The sequence below is a fragment of the Carassius auratus genome, unplaced genomic scaffold (assembly GCF_003368295.1).
Source record: "Carassius auratus strain Wakin unplaced genomic scaffold, ASM336829v1 scaf_tig00026707, whole genome shotgun sequence".
Lineage (NCBI taxonomy): Eukaryota > Metazoa > Chordata > Actinopteri > Cypriniformes > Cyprinidae > Carassius > Carassius auratus.
The window spans coordinates 18,705-36,050 of record NW_020525543.1 but is presented as its reverse complement, the minus strand read 5'-3'; positions in this window follow the sequence as shown (position 1 = coordinate 36,050).

The window sequence follows — 17,346 nt, the reverse complement described above, 5'->3', positions numbered from 1 at the left end:
AGATTATAAAGCTTGTTCATTGAATAAAACTGAAATAGAATATTATGCATGCACTCAGAAACATGGTCAGCCCCAAATGTAAGTTGTATGTATTTTAATTGCATATAAAATGTCCATCCGTTTGCATTATACAGTTTTAACATAAGCTAATATACATAATTTGATTCATATTGTAGTGACTGGTACTTATTATTTTTTATTTTTGGATAGCATGTCACTAAAGGTGCGGTTATGAGCACATCAGATGATCAATTCCCCTCTTTCTTAGTTCGTGACACGAGACAAGGACTTTTACCTTGGCATGAGAACACTGCCAATGGGCTGTTCAATGGAGTTTGTTAACTGATTTATCTAAAGGATAGTGAAATATTGTATTGTAGAACCTCTTATTGAAGATAAACAAGTAACCAACAGCTACTAAATGAACACTAAGAATAATGAAGGAATAAAGTGCCAAAGATGCATAAAGTGCAAGTGATGAGGTTGGGTGTTGCCATGGCAGAGTAACATTATCTTAAGGTAAGATAAACCATTGCTTCTCTTAAACTAATAAGGCAAAGAACCTTTTTATGCAACAAACAAATAAATGAAAGGTTATTTGTTATTAACTGATATACAACATCTAATGTAAATTAAAAAATGATACACTAATAATATAAAGCAGTGCTAAGGTTTGGTTAAGTGATATTTCTGTCCCCCATCTTCGACTGAGCAGTCAGGTGGTGGTAATTACTTCCACCGGTTGTGCTGGGTGACAGTGCAATGAGGAAAGGAGTCGAATCCGTGTCCGCAGATCTGAACTCGAAGCGCTGTGAGATGCTGACCTCCTGGAGCACCAACATTTCCTAAAGTCTGGAACACGCAGGTGAGGCCCTAAAGTAGTTGCAGAAGTTCATTAATCTGGAACATGCAGGTGAAAGTACTCCGAAGTGAAGGTTTGCTCAGCTTAACCTTGTAACAAATGTCTGTATGTCTTCTGCCTTTCTGAACCAGAGACTCAAAACTTGGTCAATCCACTTTTGTTTGTTTAGGATTGAGGCTCAGGATGTGCTGCACATGTTATCTGGCTGGACGAAAACTCTTAGGGTAAGAAAGATGAGTATAGGGTATCTGTCAATGTCTCTTTCTCACAGACTGAAAGCTCAGAACGTGGTCATATCTGTTGTTCCTGTAGTTCAGGTTGCTTATGGGGTGGGTGCCTTCCTTTCTCCAATTAACTCATTCTTGTTCCTTCTCCTTCACATCTCTGTTCTGCAACAGCATCTTTGTTTACCAACACTGATGTTCTAGCTGCAGCTTCAGTTTGTACTCTACTCAACTGTTTCCTGAACTGGATTTAGGTGTCATCTGGGTTGGAAAGCAAATCCTGTTCAATTTCTTTTTCTCCTAAGAAATGTCCTGCAAAGTTGACCTTAACTCAGCTTTAGTCTTATTTCGATTGATACTTACTGCACTTAACCTCTCCATCTGTACTAACATGTCATTATGGGAATTGGTCAACTAAATTGCAGGGTGCACCATGTCAGTTTTCAGCTTTTTCAGCTTCTCCTCCTCCTGACTGTCAGACAATCTACATATTTTAGCTCTTTACTTATAGAGTTCCTGAAACGTTAAATCCCTATCTTTGTCATGTTCATGGGCCAGAGATATTTGGTCTGGTTTAGTTAACCAGACATAATGTATAAAACAGTGATTAAATTGGGTGTTCCCACAGCAGAGTTAAGTTATCTTAAGGAAAGATAAACTGTAGCTTCTCTGAAACTTATAAAGTGCAATTATTTGATATTAAATGACATCTTATACTGTCAGTTAAAAAACTGATAATGTACAACAGTGCAATGGTCTCTGGAAAGAGGTTTGACCCAGTATAAACCTGAGCCCTGGAATATGCTGTTCTCTAAAATATTGATCAGTCACACTTAAATGAAACAGGTAGCATTTATGTAACAGGATATGACTGAAGTAAATTAGCTTAGAAGTGTGCTTAATCTTCCTGGGAATTCTGGGTATCTCCTCCAGTCAACACTGAAACCTGTGAGGCACACATCATTCTCTAATATTCACTTGAGATTTATCTTTCCAGACCATCGGTTGTGCACTTCCTCACAGCAGGGGTGGCAGACTCAATCTGAGGGAATTCTACTGCAGGTGAGACAACCTTCTTAATGAATAAGCCGAGCCTTTATGGAAGACATTAAGAAGTGACAGAACAAAGATGCCACACTGCTTTTATGTGTGAATGCAGTTTGCATATTGTTTGTGAATCCAGAATGGATGAAAGCTGGGCTGTTCTCTGATCGTAGGAAATGAGTTAGGGTTAAAACGTCACTTTCAAGGTGATGCATGTTGGCTGATTGATTCGTAATTGGAGGGAACACTCTGCTGAGCTTGTAAATAACAGGATACAGTGTAAACACTTAAATCAGTTACATGCTGAGCATAGTGTGATGGATTGACTGATACACTCCCTTATTGGAGGTCCTCTTTTAAGGCAAGGCCATCTTGTAAAATGTCATGGTATTTATCAGTGCAACTAAATGTCAGCTAGAGCTCCTTTGACTGACTCTCTGACCTATGCATGCCGGAGATTTTCAGATACTATTTGTTTTTATAGTGGTGAAGGACATCCCTTATGAATCTGACACTAAGAAGACAGTGTTTGCTTGTGATTTAAATGTCACATTGTATGTTTTCTCAATCACATGACCAGGTATGTAACATACAAAGGGGTTCACCTGAGATCACTGTTTTACATTAATTATAATTGAATGCGTTTTCTAAATTAGGACTGATCGTATTCATAACCATGGAGCAGAATCTTTAATATTTCTGGTTTACTTTATTCCACAATATCAAAATAAATAAATATTTATTTCATTTTTATCCTAAAATCTCTATTCAGTTTGAGGTTACATTTTTAGTCACACATTTCCAAAGTATCACTGATTTCTGAAGCCCAGTGTGTGAATTCAATAACACTTAATAGCACATAAAAAGGCGTCCTTCTTTTAAAATGGTTTCCCAGCATTGCACCATGCCTAAAATATTCTCTAGCTTTGCCTGCAAGCTCACATTTACTGTGACTGACACAATGAAATGTGGTGATGAGGATAATGATCGTGTCTGTTTGAAAACCTCCTTCTCTCTCTCTCCAGCACAACACAGAATCTGCTTTAAAATACAGAGAATTTGTTTTGTATCATTTGGAGCAGCCTGAAGTTTATGACATGTAATAGGATAGACACCATATCAGAGAATGACACCATAGTGCTCAATTGTGCCATCATACACATTCACTGTGTAAATTACTGTCAGACTGACCAAAAGTTCGGCCAGGATCGCTCTGAATGATGCAAAATGCGAAAGAGCAGTGCAAGGAATGATCTGCCTCACTATATTGATAAACAATGTCTGCTGAAGTGATCTTTAGTACTTTTTTTCTGGTTAGCTTGATGTGTCCATGTATAATTTCAAATATAGTTAGAGATTTCATATTTAAAAGTCATTTTTTAAGTTTATGTCTTACTGGCTCTTATTCATCTGTATTACCCTCTCTGCTGCCCCCAGCGGTTTTGGAGCATCCATGGCATGATGTTGCCCTGTCAGGTTAAGCGGTGCACTCTGTAACAAGTTGTCAGTTTGAAAAAAAGTTTATTTAGAAATAAAGTTTATTAAAATGCCAAATACATCTGATCACCAACATGAGGGAGCTACCTGTCCTATGTAAAATAAAACCACTTTTTTTTTCTTTTTCTTTTTTTTTTAGTTCATTGTTACGACAACTCATTTTAAACATATAAAATGTACAATGTACAACTTGGTGCACTTTAAATTATTTTTACATTTAAAGAGATAGTTCACCCAAAAATGAAAATCATGTCATCATTTACTTACTGTAAAATTGTTCCAAATCAATTTGTTCCAAACAAACAACTGTAAGGCATATTGTTGCATTCATGTGACAATGTAACTACTGTAATTACTAGACGACAACCTGGATGTTCTACTTGGAATAGTTCTTGTCCTTTAACTCGGAATTATCCATATTAACATATTAACTATTAACACCAAAATGATTGTGTCATTTGAATAATCAGTAAACAAAACTGCAATACAACAGGTAATAGTTATTATACAAACAGATTATAATTTATTTAGCATGAGATTATTAGATAGTTATTTAACTGTGCTTGCTACATTAAACTGTTTTACAATACACTGCATTAACAATAGTCAATAATAGGAATTGTTAAATAGAGATAACTACTTCAGAGCTCTCCAAAAATTACAAGATTTCAAGTTGTAATTTCGAGTTCTACAAGAATGTGAATGCTTTTTACAAGCTGCAATCTCGTAATTGCTTGTAATGGCATGAACTCACCTTGTTTTCTCATTCATACCAACAGAGTCTTCTAGAAAATGCTCTGGGTTTTCTCTTGTTTTTGCAGGAGCAAAACTAAGTCTTGAACTATGTGTCAACCAGCAACCATCTCTGTTTTTTCCCCCATTAATGGCGGCTGACATAGGCTTTTTTGGAGGATTGAGGACATCCAAATGAGGTTTTGGGTTGGAAGCTAACTAAGCTCGCAGATGAGAAGGCTTGCTTTGACTTGGCAAATGATCAGTTGCTCGGAGGTAGAAATCAGAGATTACTGGGCTTGGATCTTCAGATGTCTCATTTGATCTCTTGCTGTCTGTCTTCCTCACCCATCCGCTCCATCGCTTTTATTCCCAGCTGTTAGTACATCCTTGTTCAACCTGCAATAGTTAGTTTTCCCCTACAAGTGTTGCATAAGTCTAAAAATGGTTAAGAGAGTCTGAATGGCTTAATCCATAGTCGAAATAGTGCACAAAATGCAACCACGTGATGCTTGTCACTACATTTATATCCTTATTCTCATTTGCTGGTGCTAAAGTGGAGAATTAGTGTCTTTTAGATGTGGCATGTAAATGGGGTTTTGTCAGGCCTGAACAGGAGGTGGTCAATCACTGCCTACTTTAACCCCAGCCACTTAAATAGCGGCCCTATCATACGCTTCCTCAATCCATATTTAATGTAAGTGAGGACATGAAGAATTCCAATTTCCTGGTCTCTTTAGGAAGTCATCTCCCGCCAATGAATAAATATCTGAAATTACAGACATTTTTGCATCTCTCTGTGCTGTAATATTCTGCCAAATAATGACTTACGGTATTCAATCTGTTACTCGATTGCTGTCCTTTTTGTTACTTTATATGGGTTTCTAATCACCTCATGCAGCAAATGACATCTTTCCCCCCATTGCTTTGAGTTGGAGTGCTGCTCATTGGCACATGAAGTAGTTTTCACAGATTTTAGCATTCACGTATCGCTTGTTTATCAAATCTTGTTTTGTCAGCGTCGACTTGACAGCACAGACATAGGAGAAACATGAAGCACAGCCAGAGATGCCGGCAGGCGTCGCATCATGCGCACAGAGCTATAAGAAAAAGGGGAAAAGAAATGAAAAAAGGTGAAGGCAGCGAGACATCAAGTGTGGCAGATCTCATGCCACCATGTGACTGGATAGAAATGAGGCTTTGTTATTACAAGTGCACACTTCAGTAAAACTGGGAGCTTGTCAGAGCAATGCACTGCTGAGGAGAGTGAGCCAAACAGGCCCTGTCTCTCTCTGAATTCCTAGCTCAGACACTGCTCAGTTCTCATTAAAATGCACCCTGTCTCTGTTCGCTTTTGCTACTCATATGTGCCTTGTCCATGGTGTATCAAACGGATTCTTTAGTGTTTCGGTGCCTCTATTACAAAATCAGAAAAGACTGATGTACAAGTCCAACCATGACTGCAAGCTCAAGGCTGAATAAAGGACATGCAATAATCAGGGGGCTTTGAGTCCCTGTTCAAGGAATGAGAAAGACATGTCTTGCAATCTAATCCCTGCTGATACGTAGCTCATATGATTGCCTTAGAAATAAACCAGTACATAAGCAAATGAATAACTCTTTTATTTTTGCATAGATCCATGACACATTACTTACATTATGACCAGCAGTCAAGAGGTCAAGGTTTGTTAGGTTATGATGGCACCACTAGTAGATACCATAACGACAACGTTTGGCACCTTGATGTTGAAAAGACAAAATTGACATCAAACATTGACGTTAGTTTTTTTGGCTACACCATCACTACTAGCATAGCATCATCTACATGTGTAGTGTTAAACAGCAGAGAAACCTTTGTCATTGGGCATTACAAAGGACATTTGTGTGAATGTGAAATGGACATCAAGTTTCTGAAGTCAGTTTTGGATATTTGACCTTGTTTTGGTGTTTTGACGTCAGTGTTTGATGTCAATCTGATGTCCTCTCAACATCAAGTTCCAACTGGGACGGTGGTCGAATGTGGCAAATGATTATTATTGACGAAGTAATGTGACACTCAGCCAAGTATGGTGACCCATACTCAAAATTTGTGCTCTGCATTTAACCCATCCGAAGTGCACACACACTGTTAACACACACCCGGAGCAGTGGGCAGCCATTTATGGTGCGGCGCCCGGGGAGCAGTTGGGGGTTCGATGCCTTGCTCAAGGGCACCTAAGTCGTGGTATTGAAGGTGGAGAGAGAACTGTACATGCACTCCCCCCACCCACAATTCCTGCCGGCCCGGGACTCGAACTCACAACCTTTCAATTGGGAGTCCGACTCTCTAAGCATTAGGCCACGACTTCCCCTAAAAAAAAAAATATGCTGTTCAAGACCCCAGTTAAGAAAAAATGCTACTTAAACTAAAACTTAAAAGCTTTACAACTGTCTGCATTAAACAGGAACATGTCTGACTCCGCCATTCCTAAAATACTAAAATTAGAATCTAACTAGAACTCTCAACTGAAAAGACTAACAGAAAATAGTAATACATTAAAAACTATAATAACCCTGCATTGTAATTACAGTTCAGTCAGCATTGTCATGATGTCATTTCCTGTGACTGTTGAGTCATCAGAGTCGTTAGTCACAGCTCAGCTGATTTTCTCTCAAACAACCTGATGGTAGGACCTGTAGCAAATTAGCTCAAATTACAATTAATTAATTAATTGCCATTAGTAACTGTAGCAGAATTAATATTAAAATCAATCATCTGTTCGTCCAGCAACATTCAGTATAATTTCATAGCTACAGTATGTGTAATGCACTAGACTAACTGAGACTTGTCATGGCACTTGTATACTGTTGTTGTTCACTCGTTGGTCTGATTGCTTCTATTGTTTTCATTTATAAGTCACTTTGGATAAAAGCGTTCGCTAAATGATTAAATGTAAATGTAAATTTCACATCAACTCTTCGTGGCCTAACTTGTAGCTAATAATGTAGCTATAGATAGGATCGTAAAAGGGACACGTTTTATTAACACAAACACATAACTAATCTAAAGAAACAAACATACAATCACTCATAAATAGGGGAAGCTGAAGTGGATGAATGAAAGCCCTTAGAGAAACCAGAGGATGCAGTTATGGAAAATCATTCTGTTAACCATCTGAGCAAAAACCATCAGCAGCTTTTTTTAACAGGATTTACAGCTTATACTAAATCTTTCGTTTAGTTAAATGTCCAATAGTTGCATTGCATTGGATGTTGAACAAGCGTCCGGACGCAGTCTCTGTTGAAAGTGTTGATGGTTTGGTGGTGTCGGAGTCATGATCACGTTCTTCCGGGTTTAAAGAGTGATGAACTCCAAATAATGTTATTCTGACTCTGTGTTGGTCGGGGGAGTTATCTCCCAGATGTAAAGTGATGACAGAAATAGTAATAATGTACACAATGGCCTGAGGATAAGTGTGTTCCTTCAAATAAAGGTTAGTCAATGAATTAATTAGAGCAGGGTCCCTTTCTATTGGGATCATATGTCTTTCCAATGAGAGAAATGAGTGAGAGTTACTTTGCCCGCATTCTTTTGAGAAATAAAACCAGTGTTATCAGATGATTTGTCTTTGATTGCCTTGGAATCAGAGGGCTGATCTGCCTTTTTGAGGAGTTAGTTGCATTTCGGGGAAGGATCTGTAGGCCCTCATAGTTGGCTTGTTGGTTGGGTGAGGGGTGTTAGGGGTTGTTTGTTGAATATGACAAACAATTGTGTGTCTGATTGGTTCACTTGCTACAGATCAAACATCCAAATGGCAGATTTCAATCCATTCACTTCCGGAAGTCCTGCGCCAAATGAACAACTGCCTTTTTTGAGATGATTGAATATGCATGTGTACAGTCCACTGGCTCCTGAACTGCTGGCTTCTCATACCTGGCAAACTGTGAAAAGACCTCTTTTGAACACCCAAACACAAACCAGTCTTGACAAGGCAGAGGAGGTGATTCTAATTAGATCCTGCACATCTGAAACTCACATGCTCTGTATGGAAAATGATTCAGCTTCTCTGTGGATGCAAGTCTTGCTCCAGGACATCCAGTCGCCTTGAATTCTGTGCCAGTGCTAAACACTTCCCACAACCAGACTTGTGCTAAACGATATAAAAAGGAGTAAGATCACAGCAAAGAGCAGAAGTCTTCAGCACCCCTGATAATTTCAGAGAGACGAGCATTGCTGCATTTTTTTTTTTCTCAGCCTCCAACAAAATATTCTCTAGGTCTCAGAAACATTTATTTATTTATTTTTTTAATGGTTGAACATGCCAGGACGGCTCTATGAAGGAGTGATATTCCATTTTAAAAGGAAACAAGGAAGGTCTGGAGTGACTCTCAAACATCTTTCGATGGAAGATGAAATGAAAATGAAGTGCCAGACTCAGGGGCACTTTAAGATAACCAGAGGCTCCTGGGCTATAGCATTACAGTACGCCCCCTTACGCTAGACATTTAGCTTCCTGACAATTATTTTATTGTTGATTATTGATTATCTGTTATATGTGTTTCTTGTTGTCATGCCAGCTTATAACATTTATAACACTGTTCTATTTAAAATATGAATATATGCAAATTCACTCTTTGCCAGAAGGTATGGTGCTTGTGGAGCAACAGAATTAAAGCTTTTACTGTAATAAAGTAAACAGGCATTAAACGGAAGTAATATGAAAAAAAAAAGGTCCCACTTTATATTGTCCCTTATACCTGTGTACTTAATAACTAAATGTGTATGTAGTATGTAACCACAGTGTAAGTACACATTGGTACATAATATCTACAGCTGTAATATTTCTGTAACTACACACATGTAACAACCCTCCGAATGGTTTGTGTTAGAACCAATGTGTAACAGGACATATTTAACTACATTTTGTAACAACCTGTATAAGAGTAATTGGAACCATTTGCTCCAGGGGGTGGAGATGGGTGGGTTTTAGGGATATGTAAAGTGGGAGGAGTTGGATCTCGAGTTGGACTTTGTGTACTTACATGGTTACCCTTTTAGGAACTGTCCACTTAATAAAAAGTGTAACATTCTGGACACCAACCACAATTTATATGTAAAGCCTAACTTATTGGACGCTGCTGTGTAACATTAGAGTAATTACATGATAAAACTAATATAAAGTGTAACACATTTTCGTTACACATTTGTCCTTTCATTACCAAAAAGTGTTGTTACCAATGTCCTGTTACACATCTTTAATTACACATACCATTCAGTGGGTTGTTACATATAGTTACACAAGCATTACAGCTGTAGATGTGTACTTACACTTTGGTTACATACTATGTACACATCTAGTTACTATGTAAGTACATGGGTTTTAGGGACACTTAATAAAGTGGGAGCAAAAAACTTCCCTGGATGAAATGTGACTCTACAGATATGATTTAAACACCATAATTGACACAGAATATTGATTGTTCTGTTATCATGCTTTTATTTTTAAACATGTCATGCTCACATTTAATTAATTAAATCACAGTATTAAGCCATACGCAGAATAGCTTTCATTCTAGGCGTCTTTACTAGCGCATTGTGCTCACAGTATATCGGTGGAACATACCAACTATACAAACTGTGTGAAGGAAACCTAAACTGAACCATTCACTACATATACTACCATCAGGGCATCACTGAAAATGACCGTGTGAGTTTGTTTACAAAAAGCCTTTACTGCTGCAAACTCCCATATACACAAATAATTATTTGAAAAATGTAATTTCCCTGTAGCCAGTAGTTCCCTCCCCAGTTCAGGCCATAATGTGCCCCTGGCCAGAGTCAGACCTGACCAGCTGAAAACTGATGATGCTGTGAAATGCATTTATCCTTTTAAATCAAAGCATTACAAAACATAACCTCTGTGGTATAGATATACACAATTAATTTAAATATTGGTGCTGCAATTAACTAATTAAAGAAAGTATGGATTACAGCATTACATTTACACTTTTTTCCATCGGTATGGGAGCATCATATTCAAATTAGTCAGTAGGCTTAATTGTAACTACAGCTGATGAAATGAGTTTAAACAAATCCAACGATTTGCGTTTTATGTTTTACTTTTGTTTGGTGGCACATAAAAATGAGTGCTGAAGAGAACCATTTTGATGAACTGTTTTGTTTTTAATGATGCTCAGAGGACCATGGTGATTTTTATTTATTCATTCATTTATTTATTTATTTTTAATGTATAAAACAGAAATACATTCGTTCTGTAAAAGTTTTTGTTTGCTTTTGATATGTGGCCAATGATAAGGATGCAGTTTCTGCACAAAACAAATTCTTAATAATATTAAGCGAAACTATTAATAAAATGTAAATGTTTTAAATTAAATCAACAATCCAGATTATAACATCAAGGGAAATAACTGACAATTGTTTTTGTCATCATTGCAAAGCTTTACTTTATAGTGGTTTAAGTCTGGTTTTCTTGATACTGTAGTTCTCCTCTCTCAACCCTGACAGAGATATCTAGATATGTGATGGGATGAGATCGTCTACATGTTTTGTCTCATCTATTTGTCACTTAAAAAACACTCAGTGGCACCTTTCCTGAGAAAAATATCTTTCAAATGGAAATTCTCCCAGATATTTTGGGATGACGCAATGGGGGGGAAATATATGCCCTGTTATTATTTTCATGACTTCACATGGAACTATTCATGAAAAGATAACCCGTGACAGAAAGAAGAAGGAGTGTGTTCATTAAGCAGGAATACTTAAGTCTCTGTCATGTCATATATCCTAATGCCTCTTTCATAGCCGAATGAATACATGCTGTCCTCTGTAAATCATTAGCAGTGAGAAACTTGCATTGAGTGCCTTTACAAGTCACAGCAGCTTTGAATGAATGCCGGAGCTCAAATGTTGTCAATCACACCTCAAGAATCACTCTACAGATTACTATACATTACGCAATATCTGGTTTGGGGGTTATCAGATTACACTGGCACTGCCACATTGGAAATGATGGAGGGTGGCATGGTCTCTCTTACACCGACAATTAAATGGAGTGATATGTGTGGGTATCTCTTTTAGAGAGCGCAGCTGCTGAAGTTTGATAATGTTCCTCAATGGACTTCATTTTGGTTTATCTAAACTGACCAGAGTGTCAGTGGTTATATACCTGAGTGCTGTCAGTGAAGTGCACAAAAAATGATAACCTAAGTGGACCTGGATTGAGACCGAATTCTTAAAATATCTTCAAGGTTGAGGAATACGTGAATAGTGCATAAATGTACTAAATTAACAGGTTTGTACATCATATTTAAGCAATACCACACAAGCAAGAGTGTCATTGGGTGACTGTTGATATTGCGTTAACTAGTTAAAGGAATATTTCATCAACAAAAAAAAAATATTTGCTGAAAATACTCACCCTCAGGCCATACAAGATGCAGATGAATTTGTTTCTTCATCATAGCAGATTTGGAGAAATGTAGCTTTACATCACTAATGTATCATCTGCAGTGAATGGGTGCCGTCAGAATGAGTATAAACAGCTGATAAAAACATCATCCACAAGTAATCCATATACGACTCGATCGATTAAAGTGAAAATCAGCTTCATTTTTGAATGACTATTCCTTTAACATTAAGTAACTTACATTTTAGACACAATATTGCCTGTTACTTCATTTTTGCTAAACAAAAATAGTTTCAATAGTTGAATGAACTAGCAGGCGTCTCTGATAATTACGTTTTGTAAGCAAGCACACTTGGAATGACAATCAAAGCTGTATAAAACACCATCTATATTAGTAAACAAAGATACCACAGTTGTAGAGTCCTAAATATGTTCTTTGTAATCATGAGCATACAGTAAGTATGCACAAGAAACTTGGTATACGTTTAGTATTAGAAGCACTTTTCGTACTTCTAGTGTCTAACATCTGTGAGCGGTTCTGTGGGTTGTTTTGGTGTTTGTTGACAATGAAGTTGTGATTTGAGGGAATGTGATTAGTGTGTTATAAACAGGACACTGTCAGCTGTCTCAAATGCTTCCCAGATAAACAGTCCCCTGAGCGACTCAAATCACAAAGAGGGGAAACAATCCAATATCATCGACTTTCCGCTTGTATTACCAGCAAACCCAATTAGATCTATCTTTTTATGAAATTATTTATATCGACTACATTTGACATATAGGAAATATGTCAGTTTTTAGGGTAAACCTCTTTCTGAAAAGTTTCTGAAAGTGACATATACAACTATAAAGAGCCACACTTTTTACAGATTTGCACTGCTTTAACAAGATAACTGCATTATAAAGCTCACTAGAGGTACATTTTTTTACAGTTCATATTTAATAAATAAGTTTTAATAGTTTAAAACACATGATATTATTATCAAATTAAAATTAAAATATTTTGGAAACATGTTGACTTTATAATAGGTCTTTATAGAATATAGTGTACAGCAGCTATATATATATATATATATATATATATATATATATGTGTGTGTGTGTGTGTGTGTGTGTGTGTGTGTGTGTGTGTGTGTGTGTGTGTGTGTGTACACAAAATAGCAAATTATTAAATTCAAGGAAGGGGATCATTGCATTTTATATTATATGCATGCATATAATCCGATAGATTCCTACACAGTTTCCATGTATGAAAAGAAAGTTTTTTTTTTTTTTTTTGGTCTATTGGCCATTTGAACGTATTCTCCCACATGTCATTGCCCTGACTGTCACATGTAAATGGCTTGACCATAGACAGCAGCCTGTCGTCCAGGTTTGGCTCTCGTCACTGTCTTCCACCTCCGTCTACTGACAGACTGCATACAGCAGATATATCCTGCTGATATCCAAGCCCCTGCTGTCATTATTTGAAATCAAGCATGACCAGATGCAGTAATGGCAGAATTCAATCATCCATACGTCTGCCTCTCCTTCAGCTGACATTAAACGAACAGTCTCTCTCTTTCACCTTCTCCAGCATTAACTCACCTCTTTATCACGATTCCTTTTTCGCACATTGTTATGCACAATCACAGTCTCGCTTTGAGATGCCTAGAACGAGTGCGCTTGTCATTTGTTGTCTCGCGCAAACGTGTCTTTTATGCATGGCACAAAACCCTGTTTTGATATGTGTTTGTCTTGTCAAGAGGTTCAGATCAGTTTCTCAAACAGCTGTGACAAAACAACCCCTTGTCTAAGATGTTTAGTCAGGCAAGCTCTGTAATTCTCACTAAACTGATATAAAATGGAAACTCTAAATGCGCAATTGTTTTTTGAACCCCACCAAAACAGGGAAACACACCTTGATCTTCCTCAAAGTTGTCAGTTTGGAATTATTTTGTTCCAGCCGCTTTCCAAAATCCCCCTATTTCCCCAATTACATTGTCATTCTGACTGGCTGCCTGCACTACAGCAACAAGCTGCGCTGCATATTAATATAGTGAAAATAACAGGTAGACTCCTGCTCGGTGTCAGAACAGCACACACCACATCACGCTCCTACCGCGGCGAAGGCGGCACATGTTTGTGCATTCATTTAGCAACCAAACAACCCGGCCGGGCTAAATTTGGCAAGCGCTAACAGCCTCAAATCCAAATCGAAAGGTATGAAGGCATTCGGCAAAGCTAAAGCGTGTCTACTTTGAAAGTCATTCTTGGTATTTCCTTCACGTTGCCCATGGAGCTTTCATTCAAATGATTAAATGCAAACAAATAAACACAAACTGGACTATTCGTCTGGCGTTTTATGCCAGGGGGATCCAGGTTTGTGAAGCGACTTGGCTTTCTGTTGCGATCCAATCTCTTCTCTGCTCCCTCGCCAGCCTAGCTGTATGCTATCAGGGCTAGCCACAGAAATATGACAGACAATAGTGGCTCCACTGAATCCTGCACTAACTGAGCTTCCAGATTTGTTAGCTCAACAAATATGGGCAATGAAGCTTTCCTCAAGCCACAAGACTCTTCAGCTCCTGCCAACGGGCAGATAATAAGACGGGGCATACTTTTCTAGCAGACACTTCTGTCAATATTTCTCTTTGCACAGAGCAGACAGCTGGTTGCTATTAGAGATATGCTGCTGGGTGAGTGTGTTTGAGCTGGCTCTAACTGTGACACATGACCAGTCAGTCATGACACACTGGCAGGTGGAGGGACTCCACTTCATCAGTCCATTTACAAAAGAGAAATGGATTCAAATGAAAATCCTTTGGGAGGCGGTTGGGGGTAAAGCTGCTTCCTTTATGGACATTCTCTAATATACTCTGTTGAAACAGGACATGCTTTTACATTTGAACACCTAGAAAGTAAAATATGAGTTATTTGGGTTTAATTATGTGTTTCATATGGTGGAAAGTAGATAAGGGTATCTTCAGTGTTGGAGAATAAATAACAAAAAGTAGCAATGCAACTAAACTAGTTGTTAATAGTGCTGACAGTATCTCAGATGCTTTAAAAATAGTGTTGGCTGTACAGTAACTACTTTTGTCAACAACATTATTTTCCTTATTTAAATATTATATCGCAAATGTGGGCTAAAGAAATTATAATAATAAAAATATGTGGCTGGTCAAATTTTCTTGATGTTTTTGAAAGCCTCATCGAGGGCCGATTTATTTGATTAAAAATACAGTAAAAACAGTAAAATATTATTGCAATTTAAAATAACACTTTTCTTTTCTATTTTAATATATATTTTATATGTAATTTATTACTGTGTTGTCAAAGCCATTTCCCCAGTCTTCAGTATCACATGTTCCAAGAAAAAATTCTAACTAATATGAGTGTTTACATTTTAAATGAAAATGTATTTTTGTGGTAACCATGATTCTTTTTTTTTTATTTTAAAGTATTCCTTGACAAATAGAAGTTCAAAAGAGCAGCATATATTAAAAATGTAAAAGTCTTTCCTATCACTTTTTGATTAATTTGTCATTGATGGGCAAAATGATTTCTTTCTTTCATACACTTTCTGACCTCAAACTTTTGAACAGAGGTGTATATGTGTGTATTCAATCTGACTGACATATATTTAAGAGGTAATGCCCACTTGAATCAATGTATTTACATATTTTCATTAGCTACTTTTTTTTTATAGAGTACATTAAATAATGACTGGCATGTAGCTCTGCAAAATATCTTCCCCAGCCTGGCATGTCTGAGAAAACTGAAGGATATTTGGTGCTTTATAGAATTTAAATGGCCTCAGTAGTGAATACATTTGTTCTGGGGATGAAATAAAAACAACTTGGGCAGGTAAACGAGAAGGAATCTGTTGAAACCGAATGCAAGGTTTTAAACTAAAAGCCATTCAGAACATTCCGAAACTGTTGAACAATGAATTCCAGTTTAGTGGTAAAGAAGCTCTTTACTTTACAACTAAACTAATTCTCCAATGATGAGGATTAATAATTCAAACAATTTTATATTCTAGCCTTAGCAAAATGCTAACTGTAAACCAAAAGTATTTGATATAAATTACTTACATATTTAACCTAAAATATGTGTGTTGTGTATTTTTATACTCAGCAACATGCTGACTGCAAACTATTCCATGATGGTTAAGATGCACAGGCAGTGATACTCAAATCATTTGCATTTTTTAACGATGTTTCTGTAGTTGACATTTTGTTGCTTAAATATGTATCCATTACACATCTATTATAAATACAAAGAACTTTAAATGATGTTGCGTCCTGTGGCGCCATGTGATGTCACACTGGTCTGAGTGAGGAGAGGGCTGATGATTAAGGACAGACCAGTGCAATGGTTGCTTGTGCAAGGCAAAGTATTTTCCCCTTATTAATTCACCTTCATAATATGTCTTGACAGAGCCTCCCAAAGCTGATCCATAATGCAACCCTGCAGAGAGATTTGCCCAGGCTTGCCTTTTGAAGAAGTTATTACTTTGATGTATGAGGGAACACATGAAACAGTGAGGGGAGCGAGGAGAAATTGCGTTGTGTCTACGGGGGGACAGTATTTAGCCCACACAATGACTTCAATCTCTTAGCTTCTCAGCCAAATGGACACTGCATCATACTCAAACTGCGACTGAGGTATCTGGACAGAGTGATTCCCTTTCACAGGCCAAAGTTTAATCTCTAGATTGAGATGCGTAATACAACTGTCAATTGCTTTGTTTCCCCTGCAAATGATGGCGACCGTTTCTGATGAGACGGGTGAACAGGGGGCGTTCCTCCTGATGGGGTGGTTCAGCGCAAGGTCAGGAAGCATTGTGGAACTCGTTTTTGGGTCAAAGCCGTTTCGTTTGATGACATGTCCACCACGGAAGTGTTGAATGTGACTTGAATGTCAATAGTGAGGAACGAAAATAAAAGCACTCCACTAAACTGCACTTGAAGAACATGAATGGAATATTGACACTGTAAGAAAAAAAATCCTTACAAAAAACTGAAAAGTGCTTGTAATTTTCTACAAGCACATTATCCATTTAGTTTACAGAAATGTCCTTTAATACTAAAACACAACACAATGCAATGTGTAATTCAAAATATGAATAAAACACTACGGGGGGAAAAATCCTTTATATAAATGCAGTCATGCCCTATTTTTTTTACAGACTTTTCTTTTTTTTGTTGTTTTTACACACACCGTCACTATCATGATATTGCACTAAATATAATGAAAATAATAATGAAAAGGTGTTTAGCAATGTATTACTGTGAAAAAGTGAAAAAAGTGAAAAAGCCAAGAAAGTATACTGATCTAAATTAAATGTAAATAATAATAATAATAATAATAATAATAATAATAATAATAATAATAAAAGTAATGGCCAATCATTATGTTAGGGCATATTAATAATAATGTTAGCTTAGCAAAAATGTTAAAAGCAAACTAAAATGTTAAATGAGCTATTTCACCTAGTATTTGTGCACTGTGTGTTTTAGGCATATTGATAATAAAAGTATTAGTGGGGAATAGTGAAATACTCCAAGAAACAGATGTGAAAATGCCCGCCTGT